Below are 12,080 nucleotides of genomic sequence, written 5' to 3'. Positions count from 1 at the left end.
GCAAGCCAGGTGGGCACTGTTTTTCGCTCGTTTTGACTTCACTATCACCTACAGGCCAGGAACACGGAACGTGAAGCCAGACGCCCTGTCCAGGCAATTCTCCATCACTGGGGAGGACTCGGACCCTGAGCCTGTCCTCCCGGCCGCCTGCGTAATTGGAGCCATCTCCTGGGAGATCGAGGGGCTCATCCAAGAGGCGCAGGAGACCGAACCGGATCCTGGCACTGGTCCACCTGGTCGCCTCTTCGTTCCTTCAGCCGTCCGCTCTCAGGTTCTCCAGTGGGCTCACACCGCCCGCTTTTCATGCCATCCTGGGGTCCTCCGCACCTGCTCGTTCCTCCGACGTTACTTCTGGTGGCCTGCTATGACTAGGGATGCCAAGGAGTATGTAGCCGCCTGTTCGACCTGCGCCCGGAATAAGCTTTCGAACCGCCCTCCACCGGGTCTTCTGCAGCCTCTCCCTACACCAGCTCGACCATGGTCCCATGTTTCTTTGGACTTTGTCACGGGCCTGCCGCCCTCCGCTGGTAACACCGCCATACTTACCATTATCGATCGTTTCTCCAAAGCTGCACACTTCGTCGCCCTCCCGAAGCTCCCCTCGGCCTTGGAGACGGCCCGGCTCCTCACCTCCCATGTGTTCCGTCTGCACGGGATCCCCGAGGACATCGTCTCGGATAGGGGGCCGCAATTCACGTCCCGTGTTTGGAGGGAGTTCTGCTCCGCACTGGGGGCCAAGGTCAGTCTGTCTTCCGGTTTCCATCCACAGAGTAACGGGCAATCGGAGCGGGCCAACCAGGAGCTGGAAGCTGCCCTCCGCTGTGTCACTTCGCACAACCAATCGACCTGGAGTGAACAGCTTCCATGGATCGAATACGCCCACAACAGCCACACATCCTCCGCCACGGGCAAGTCTCCCTTCGAAGCGTCCCTGGGCTATCAACCACCTTTGCTCCCGGCCATCGAAGGTGAGCACTCCGTTCCTTCTGTACAGGCTCACCTCCGCGGGTGCCGTCGTGCCTGGCGGGCGACTCAGGCTGCCCTGCTCCGTACTAAGGAGCGGAACAAGACCCTCGCTGACCGTCACCGGACACCGGCCCCCGTGTACACCATCGGTCAACGAGTATGGCTGGCTACCCGTTTTGTGCCGCTACGGACTGAGTCGAAGAAGCTGTCTCCTCAGTTTATTGGCCCTTTTCCTGTTGAGGCCATTGTGAACCCTGTGTCTGTCCGCCTCAAGCTGCCGCGCAACATGCGCATTCACGATGTCTTTCATGTGTCTCAGGTCAAGCCGGTGCTCTCCAGCCCGTTGTGCCCTCCCTCCAGGGCCCCGCCGCCCCCCCGGCTCGTGGATGGTCAGCTGGTCTACAATATCACCCGCATCATGGACTCCCGGCGCCGGGGTCGGGGTTTTCAGTACCTGGTTGACTGGGAGGGCTACGGGATAGAGGAACGCTCCTGGGTGCCTCGAGCTGCTGTCCTGGATGGTGCCATGCTCCGGGACTTCCACCGCAGGCATCCAGGTAAGCCTGGTGGGTCACCGGGAGGCTCCCGTTGAGGGGGGGGTACTGTCATGGTCTCCGTGCCTGCCCGGTCGGCCCCACAAGGCTACAATTGCTGTTGCTGTTTTCTCCCTCTCTGCCTGGGCGGAGCTCACTGTGGGCTCCCGCCCTTGGCCCACACACACACCTGACAACACTCACCCATCATCACCGGGAGCACTATTTGAGGCTGGAACACAGATCCTCTCGTCGCTGGATGATTGTACCCCTAACATTCCCCCCCGGACCTGCGACCTCCCTGCTGCGGGAAAGTGTGTGAGTGTGAGAGAAGAAGACGTGAGCGAGTTACCCTGTGATTTCCCCCCCCCGGAGTTTTGGATCCCTTCACTGTACATATATTGCACTGCACTGTAAATAAACCACACCTTGGAGATACCTTACCGCTCTGCGCTTGAATCCCTGTACCAGATCGTGACAAAAAGTGTTCATAATTTTTTTTTATTTTGATCCCACAACCGCTAACAAGATGAAAACGTGCTTATCAGGATAGAAATGTTATGTCATAGGACAGATCACTCCAAACAACTTTGCATTGATTTGTACGAACTTTTCATTCCAAGGGGGAAGTGGGCCTTGACCATCCTTATCACAGCCCCCTCCCCTCACTAGCAGCTGAACACTTCAGCAATCGTTGAGATTCATACCACTGAACTACACTTTATGAGGAATTTAAAAGTGAGTAAAGGTCCCATTTAAAAAAGAAATGTAGCATTGTAGTATTAAAAAGTTACTGAACTACCTGATCTTTTCTTTTAAAATGTGTGATATACTCCAGCCTCCGCGCAACCCAGAATTGGTTGCATGGTTATTTTACAGCTTCTGTTTTGTTTCTCACTATGGCAGAGAGCTTGACAAATAGTTTTCTCATTTACGTAACTGAAAAAAGTGCATCTTGATTTTATTTTGTCTTTTTTTCCCCCTGTGGTATTAAAAATGGTGTCAAGGATTTTCCTGGGTATCCGTGTCAAGTTTAAACCCTAGTCCCAAAAGGTTCATTCTGTTGATCCGGACGTAATGTTTACAGTAGCAGAAACATTTAAATCCTAGTATTGTGAAACCCTAGTCTCCTGTGGATACTCAAGAGTTACTCAGCGCACAAACATGGCAGGTTTTGCAAAAGCCCTAAACACCATTACCATGAGGCAAAAATAAATCTCTGCCAGATGTAGAATCAGATATATAATGCTCATGATAATCTCCCTAATGATAAGCGGAAGTCTCAAAGCTCATTTAAGGAAAAAAAATAAATGTTTTTTCCACATTTTGGCACCTGCAGTGAAAGCACAAAAGACATAGTTCAGTTGCTTTAAACTAGACCTCTCCAAAATCACAAAACACATTTAATAGATGTTGAGTTTTCCCTCATTTAACAGTTTCCTATTACAAATTGAAACACCTGTAAACAACAACTTTTAAGTAAAACCTTTACTGCACTGAAGATCCATCCACAAAGACTGTAGAGTCAGGATTTGACAAAACTCCATCACGCTTTATATCCTATTGTTAAATAATTTGCTGTTTGTGACTAACTGCAGATACTTTAGTCTTCCTCAGCTTCATCGCAGTTCTTTCTAAGTAACTACAAAACTAGCAAGAAAACTGAGACCTTATATATTTCTCTTTTGAAGGCACTGTATTCTTGAGTGTATGAAAAACATTGCCTGGTTACTGTGGCTCTGTTACTGTCATGGATATGTCTGTATAGAGTTATGAGGATCATTAACGTAAAAGTGACACATTCACATGACAAAAGCGCCGTGATGGTGACAGTCTGATGAAGCCAGTAATGTTATAGATCCTATTTCTGAAATGAGATTATGGTAGATAGAAACCTTGTGACAGGCCAGTGAATATGCTAACCTCAGAGCTTTTTTATGCAGATAGCCAACAATAGAAAACTAAATGGATAAAACCTATCTGAATCTCTGAAAGGGCACATTAATCTAAATCCAGTATTTTAGTCACCCTTTAAGCCAGTATAGACAGTGGTTGCCCTGTATTGTTCATCTTCATGCCATACACACATACATATTTATCTATACTCTGCAGTATATCCACTAGATACCTTGTGATGTTTTCTATTTTTTTCTCTCTCTTATAATGCCATTTTTAATTAATTTCTTAAATGTGTTACCATTAGCTTATGCTAGTTATGTTAGTGGAGTTTAGTTTTTTCTTCGCAACAAGTGGAATAGGAAAAAAAAAGAGTCATCTGATTTATTTCAGTCGTGTTTTGAAGCTTTATATAAAGCCAAAAGTAATCGTATGAACCTGAGGTTTCTATAGCAACCTAAACACAGGCTGCTGCCGTGATGTGAACTTATACTTGTAATAACAACCATTTCTATTTTTAACATTGAAGATAACCTCAATCGCTGCGTTGAACACTAATCGAATTTGAATTTGAAAGTGTGATGCTGAACATACAGATTATTTTTGACGCATTTTTCACATACATTTTAATTCATTGTATTTTTTAAGATAACTTAAAGAGGTTTATTGATTTAGAATTTTAATATTTTTAAGCAAAATTAATATCACATAATAGAAGCTGATTTGTGCTCTTTATTAAAGACCTGATTTATTGTCTTCATTAAGCAGTGATTCGACCTGACAGTATCGCACCTTTCTCTCATTTCCCATGCCAGCTTCTTGGTGCTGCAGCTTCCCCACTGAGTCTCAGCTGTGTGCATACCCTGAGCCCTCATCATTAGAGTCAGGCTGTTGATCTTTGTTATCCATTCAGACGCCTGCTGACCTGGATGCACTTTCACTTTAATTGAGAATTTGCAAATGAGGCCGGGTGGATTTAGGCTGCTCCATCCACGGTTGTTGACCCAGTAGTACAGTCGGCTGTCAGAGCCGAGCAGAGACCTGCACATCGGAGGTGAACTTTTTAATTCAGTAGAGCAAATTATGTTTTACCTCTATGTGAGCTGGTTTTTTTAACAATGTGGAAAAGCACAATACACTGTCAGCAATCAGCTCGACTGGCGGTACAGCATATAAACCCACCAGGGTTTATATTTAAATTTATATTTTGCTTTTTTGTTGTTGTTGTTGTTGCTTGATTACTTTGCTGTCCACTTCCACATCCGTCAAGAGAAGTAGTCTTCATATTTCACACTTGCCTTCACTGTGTTTTGAATCCCCAGCTTGCTTAATGGCTCTCACTTCTCAGTGTCACGGTATCGAGGCTCTCGTTTTTTAATAATGCAGAATAACACAGTCAATTGAGAGTGACATTAAACAGAAACCCCTAATGCAATAAAAGTCAACACCTGCTATTGCAAAGTCAGCCAAGACTAGTATATTTTTAATTTTTGCTTTACAAGTCCTTGAAACGAGCAGGACCTACCATGTTTTACTTTATTTTCCTGACTTCCTGGCTGTCTTCCCAAAACCTAGAAAATCTTAGTAAAACTTTATTTCTTTGTGTAGTAATTAAATTTTAAAAGAGCTCAGTAAAGTAGCTGAGAATCTCAGCCTTTAGCATGTCAGTCAAATAATAATACTGCACTTATTTGAGACTGCTTCCAGCATCACATGAGTAGTTGTTTTTGCATTCAAACAAGAATTTAGATCGTATTGTGGGAATAACCAACCAGGGATGGAAAGTAACAGAGTAGTTCTGTGCATGCACTATTAAAAGAGGCAGTTGTGCTTTCCACTCTGATTTGGATAAATATTGTAAAGTTGACTGTTTTACAAGCTCTGCAAAATGTAATATGGTCTCCTAAATAGGTTATTTAAACATAGGATATATATAAACATCCTAAAGTGTATTTGTTCCAAACAGCTCCACCTGTCAAGTATCAGAGGAGGATGAGCCAAAATGCAGACTCCTAGGCAGACTGAATAAAAAAAAGGAAAGCCCTTTATTTCAGCTGATACAAATCCAAAGAAAGAAAAACAGAATCCAAAACAGGCAGAAAACACATGGGGAGGAAAGCAGATGCTGTGAGGACAAAGGGTACACATACACACTGATGGTGAATTAGGAATTTAAACACAGTTGGGAAAAAATGAGACACAGGTGCACACAAAACAGGGAAACACACACAAGAATAAGCTTGGCACAGGGGAAAGACACAGGAGGATAGACAAAAAGGAAACACAGAGGATAGGATTGTAGGATTTTGTACTACACTGTACAAAAAAAAATCCTAAAAAAAACAGTAATATTCCAGCAGCTGGGGCGCCAAAATAATACCAGAAAATAACTTTCTCATGAAAATACGGTTATTTTCAGTAATGACAATACAGTTTGTTGCCCTAATTTTACATGGGATTTTGCCTTTTTCAAGTGCTTTAAACATTAAATTAGGAACATTTTAATGTGATTAAACAATGAAATTACCTATAAACAAGGTCAATGAATGCGGCAATATGAATAATAATACTTAATTGTACAGAAATATACAGTTAACAGTTGGTTTAAATAATAAAGGATTGCATTCATATAGCGCTTTTTGAGAACCTCAAAGCGCTTTACAATTCCACTTTATAATTCCCCTCTGGCCATCACCAGTAGGTGAAGTGTCTTGCCCAAGGACACAACGACCGAGCGTGTCCGAGCCGGGGCTCAAACCGACAACCGTCTGATTACAAGGCGAACTGCCAACTCTTGAGCCACGATCGGCCTAAATAGCAATAATACCGGTAATAATTATTATTTGATGTAAAAACAGTTTATAAGAATCACTTTATATATTTTTCCATAGCATTACATTTGAATTTAACAGTTCAATCTTTCAAATAACGGACAAATATTTGTGAAATTATGATACATTTTTGAATGTATTTTAACAATATAAATATGCATATGTACAGACAGATACATTTAAAAAACAAGAAAATTCTGTTTTATTACATTTACAGTGATTTTATGTTAATTTACATTTGAAATGTAAAATCACAGTCTATTTATGTGAATTTAATGATATTCTAGAAGAACAGTACAAAACTGTAAAATACACAGTAAAATACTTTTATATTACAATTTTTTTTTACAGTGTATAAACAGTACTAAAATATAGCAAAAGCTGAATCTTCAAAATACTGGGGATAATTGAGAACAAAAAGCTACCAAACAAAACCCACAGACCATGACACCACACTGATCAGGATAAAATTTATATACGGTTCCCGTAGGGAATCCTTATATTACACAAGTTCCAAATAATGACCATATGTGGAAGTAGTCACAGTGAGACAAAATTTTAGGTTTCAGAAGTTAGGCTTTAAGCGTTTCTTTTAACTCTTTACACTATTGAGAGGCAATATTGTAATCATTTCAGATAGCTTAACCCACGTGTTTACATTTTTGTTTATGAGGGACAGCGATTCACAGGAAAAGTAGCTGATGGGTTGCTCCAACCTCCAGAATAATAATGATCAAGTTTCCTTGATTGGTTTCCTCAAAGTATGTTTTGCTGATCCTATTTTTGTCCTTCAGTCAAACAAATTTTTTAACTTTAAATCCTTCTCATCACATACAAGGTCTTCAATAATCAGCCTCATCTTATCTTAAAGACCTCATAGTACCATATCACCTCAATAAAACCCTATCCTCTCGGATTGCTGGCTTACATGTGGTTCCTGCGGTTTTTAAAGTAGAATCACTACTTTTTTATTTTTGCATTTTTCTAATGCCTTTCCTTTAACTGATATAAATATCAGAATGTATCTTATATCACAGTACATATTATAATTGTAATGAATGAACATGACATAGAGTGAAACATTGTTGCACAAGGATGTTTCATGAATTAAAATGAATTAAAATGTCAAATTTAATTAGCCGGTTTCTGGCATTTAGAACATTCTGGATCAGATATTGGAACACTTTGAAAATTACTCAGTTTGTAGTTAAGCTTTAGTTTAGTTTAAAGTTCAGTTTTGGATTTGGTTTTTAGTTGTGGGAGTTGTGGAAATTATGAAAATCTAAAATACTACCAGACAGGCAACCTCTAATGCACATTTAGTTGTGTCAGTAAGCACAATGTTACAACGCTTGGTCAGCACTTGTAAGGATTGCATTGTAGTACGCTGGGACTCCATTTAACTTCATTTTTCAGTGGGCAGGATAGTTCCACAGAATTAAATAGCTAGACTTTGGCCAACTGTGAGTTTTATGAGATCATGGGTTTGTTGCAGATGTGAAAAGATTTCCTGGTTAATGTTGTATACCCTCACTGGCCACTTTATTTGGTAAAACTTGCTAATACTGGGCTGGTCTCCCTTTTACCCTCAAAACATCCTTAATTTTTGAAGATAAAAGGGGTGATCTGCTCTGATACTCATCAGACCGCATCATGTTTTTCCAAAGTTCTTTTGTCCACTTTTGAATGTCAGCCTCACCTTCTTGTTCCTAGCTGATAGGAGTGACACAGTGTGGTCTTCTGCCACTATAGCCCATCTGCTTCCAGATTCAACATTATGTTTGAGTTAATATTGGCTATCCAAAGCAGACTGGCCATTCTTCTCTGAACTCTGGCATCAACAAGGCATTTTCTCTTTCACTGCAGACCAGTAGATATTTTCCCTTTTGGAGACCATTCTCTGTAAATCCTAGAGATGGTGGTGTGGGAAAAAAACACTGACAAGCCTGTCTTCAACAACAATCTTGTCACATTCAAAGTCATTTATTAAATGACCTGTTATCCCAATGCTAATTTTGGGTTTGATCTTCAGTCGGTAGCCTTAACCATGTCTCCATGCCTAAATGCATTAAATTGCATTTTTTTCCCTTAAAAATAACCAAATAACAACAGAGAAGACAAATCAAACACAAAAATAAACGTGTAAAAAAACAAAGTGGTCCCACACATTTTTACAACATTTGAAATGTTATAGTGATGCGCTATTCTTCATGGTAATGAGACATGCTGTGATGCATGGCCTGGGGACACTAGCACTAACAAGAAGACATGACGCAGAGCAGGACGTGGCAGAGATGCAGATGCTAAGATTATCATTTGGGTGACGAGAATGGATAGAATTATGAACAAGTATATCAGAGGGAAAGCTGAAGTTGAGACATTCAGAGACAAAAGTGACGATAAAATTCTGAGATGGTTTGGACATACAGTGGAAGCATAGTGGATATACTGGGCAAATGATGTTAAATATAGAGCTGCCAGACAGGAGAAAAGAGAAAGACCACCCTAGAAGATTTGTGGATGTAATGAAGCAAGACAAGCAGAGAGTTAGTGTGACAGAAGAGGATACTAAGACATAGTTAGATGAAGGCAAATGATCCACTGTAATGACCCCTAAAGCGAGCCGTCAAAAGAAGAATAAGATTGTGCATGCTCAAAGAGCTCTGAGGGGGCACATCTTACTTAAAATTGTGAAAACAGTATGTGATAAGTGGGGAAAAAGTTGAAGGAAGGAATAGCCATTTACTCAAAGTATCCAGGAGAATTGTCTTTTACCTCAGCAATCCTTTAATTGTGTCTTTGTGTCAGATTTCTTGTTGACACTGCTTTTGTTTTCAGAAGGCATGCCAAACCTTTACTTTAAACCTGACAGTGGTCTGTTTTAAAATATGTCAGATCCACAGTCAGCCACTGACCCACGGAATGAGAAAGTAAAAACTGTGAAACGCAACTGGGAAGCAACCAAGAAGTCTTGAGTTGGAAATAATTTCACACCAGGCTACTTTTATGTCTGTCAGTACCACTGGCTGCATGAGCAACTGCAGATTCTTCCACGGTATTGAATGGAAAGATTCAATCAGAGCTTTTGTGATTTTATCTCCGCGCTGAAGCCTTCCACCTGTAATGTTTTGCTGCTTAATCAAATGTGTAATTAGAGTATAACAAACAGTCTTCTGTGTTGTTTTGAGGGGTTCCTTGTCATAGAGATCTCAGTTTATGATTGGAGCCACAGGCTTATATTATGGATTGACATCCATAAGGAATTAGATTAAAAATAAATAAATAAATAAAACAACATTTAACTTTACTAGAAGATGACGCAGATGACAGCGATGTCGGCAATATTAATTACTATGTATGCACTGCCATCATGTATTGGGGTTTGAAGTGAAGGGCTTCTGTCATCTTCGCACTCTCAGTCAGTTCAGGTTTATTCTGAGATATTCTTTTAGACAGAAGACATTCTTGTTTTTATTTGTTTTCCTTCTGATTTACTCTCCAGACAGGAAATCATAATTGAAGCATTTGAATGAATTCGGAAAATAAATTACAATAAAATGAGGTTTTAAAAAAAGGGACCTGTTTCCTAGCAACATCAAATCAGTTTGTTATTCTGGTAGCGTGCGTGCGCGCGTGTGTGTGTGTGTGTGTGTGTGGATGAGAGATGGAGAGAACGATTTAACTTAATACATCTTTAATATATCTTTTTGATGTATCATGTTAAAATGGACTTGATTTGCATCATTTGTGCTGTACTGCTTCCCATGAACATGTTGTCCCAAGCCCCCAGAAAGAAAAAAAAGTATCCCAGACTGTTTGGACAAATCCTCAAGCTGACTGACAAAAGATGGGACAGATTTCTGGATACAAAAATACTCTCAATTCAACCCGGATGTGGAGAGAACCGAGTGTCTCTAAACACAAGTCTTAGTGTGGAATGAAGCTTATTTGTACTATTTGTGCAAATGAAAACTGAAGCTCCGTGAAACAAAGCTCCCAATCCCTTGTTAGTGGAACAGGCTTTGTCTTTGACAGACTCGGTTTGGGGGTTTCTTTCAAATGCTGTTTGAGGAGGTTTACTTACGAAAAACAGCTGTGGTTTTATTTTCTGTATAATGCAGGAGGGTGGTTGAAAAGTATAGCTATGGGTTTTATTCAGAACTGTTTTAATGTAGAGCAAATTCAGCAGCTGTCCTGGTTATCAGTTAATTGCTGGATTTTTTGTTGTTGTTGTTGTTGAAATGTCACTTAGACAAAAGAAGATACCATTTGTTTTGGGATTTTTGATGGGAATAGGCAAGAAATCCTGAAGCAAGTTTGAGTGTCGAATTTTTTATTGAGTAAACATTAAATAATGCTTAGCTAGTCTTACTGACTAATGGACATTCAACAAGTTCCAAACATATTCAAAAAGGTTGGGGTTTTTTAAAAGTTTTATTTTTATTTTGGGGATGTGTTGAGGGAAATTTGGGATTTAGTATCTGACCCAAAGAAACTTCAGATTAGATTAGTTGGGGATCAAATCACTAAGGCAAGATTCACAGAGGATTCAGGCTTTCCAGAATTTTGAGGTCAGGATATCTTTACTAGGGCAATTGTCATAGCAACTATAACCAGTCATCAAAAGACTAGCTAGCAGGGCTTTGACTAATGTTAGCATTAGCCAAGCTAGCTAATGCTTGTTACTAACTTTGTTTATATCCAACAGCTTGATTATTCACTGCAATGATCAATTACTCCTATAAAAAATAAACAGACGGGCCAATTCATGCTCTCAGGATATTTGCATAAAAAATTTAATTGACTAACAGCCATGCTGGCACTTCAGAAGTTGAATTTCTCTTGACTTTCGCCACGTGTAGCGTAAGAAAAGAGAATTCATTTCAGCAATGCATGACATCACCAACTCAAAGTGACAAGAAATGAGAACACTGAAGCCTGAAATACAGCCATGTGAATCCTGCCATAATGACCAGTAAGGCTGCAATGGCTCAGTCACCTGAAATGAGTTGTCGACTTTTTATGGGTTGAAACTGCAATGAAGAAAATACTCTTTAGAAAATATTCATACATGATTTATTCCCTCCAAATATCTATAAGCTGTCACTTACCTACAAAAAAGATTTCTAACTCCATCAATTTTACAAACAGAGTCAGATGAAATGGCATCATGCCAATAAACTGCTTTGGTAAAATGGTTTCTTGGCTGTAGATTAAAAAAAAAAACAACCACTGAAGGCCTAACATTAGACACTGATATTGGGAGGACTGACCTCACTGTCAAGCTGTACACCTCACTTTTCTTTTTTTTCTTTTTTTTGGGGGGGTATACCAAAGGCATGACACTCAAAGATAAATCAAATACCATTGCAATGCAGTGTTTTTCTCTTTATCCCTGTTCACAATTATAAACCCATAAAAAAACACTATGTGGTATAGTTATAGCCATGCATGAGTGTTATGTTAAAATGAATGTTTTAGTGACTCTGATATGATTATAAAAGTTTACCCAAGGAAACTTTCACTTTTCCAGTTCAACTGGGCCTCACCCCAGTGGAAACTTCACCAACTCACCCAGCATGGCAGCAATTAGTATCCATTAAAAACCTCATGGGTTTACCATCTGCTGCCCCACCACTGTGATATTCAGTAAGTGCTGGGATGTGGGATGCTGGGATGCTAATAAAGGAGTGTGTCAGGGCCTCTGTGGACAGTTCTTTTAAAGTATGCCAGGATAAGAAAAGAGGTAGATGTGGTGGTAGGGTTAGGTGGTGGAGGTGAGAAGTTAAAGGCAGACGGCATGGCTGATCCTGATGGTTCCGCTACAGCTCATATAAGAGTGGCTGCCGGTGTC

At 40.6% G+C, this 12,080-nt stretch overlaps 1 protein-coding gene across 2 annotated transcripts in view; it reads left to right on the top strand.

The window, feature by feature from the left end:
- The window catches only part of baiap3 (BAI1 associated protein 3), a 40,125-nt gene that overhangs the window by 4,838 nt on the left and 23,207 nt on the right, over window positions 1–12,080 (top strand). The window lies entirely within an intron of this gene.

This window comes from Diplotaxodon limnothrissa, linkage group LG4 (genome assembly GCF_057381915.1).
Source record: "Diplotaxodon limnothrissa isolate DT_005_m linkage group LG4, D_limnothrissa_male_GT1.1, whole genome shotgun sequence".
Classification (NCBI taxonomy): domain Eukaryota; kingdom Metazoa; phylum Chordata; class Actinopteri; order Cichliformes; family Cichlidae; genus Diplotaxodon; species Diplotaxodon limnothrissa.
The sequence above is the reverse complement of the archived record's forward strand: the minus strand, read 5'-3'. Positions and strand labels throughout refer to the sequence as shown.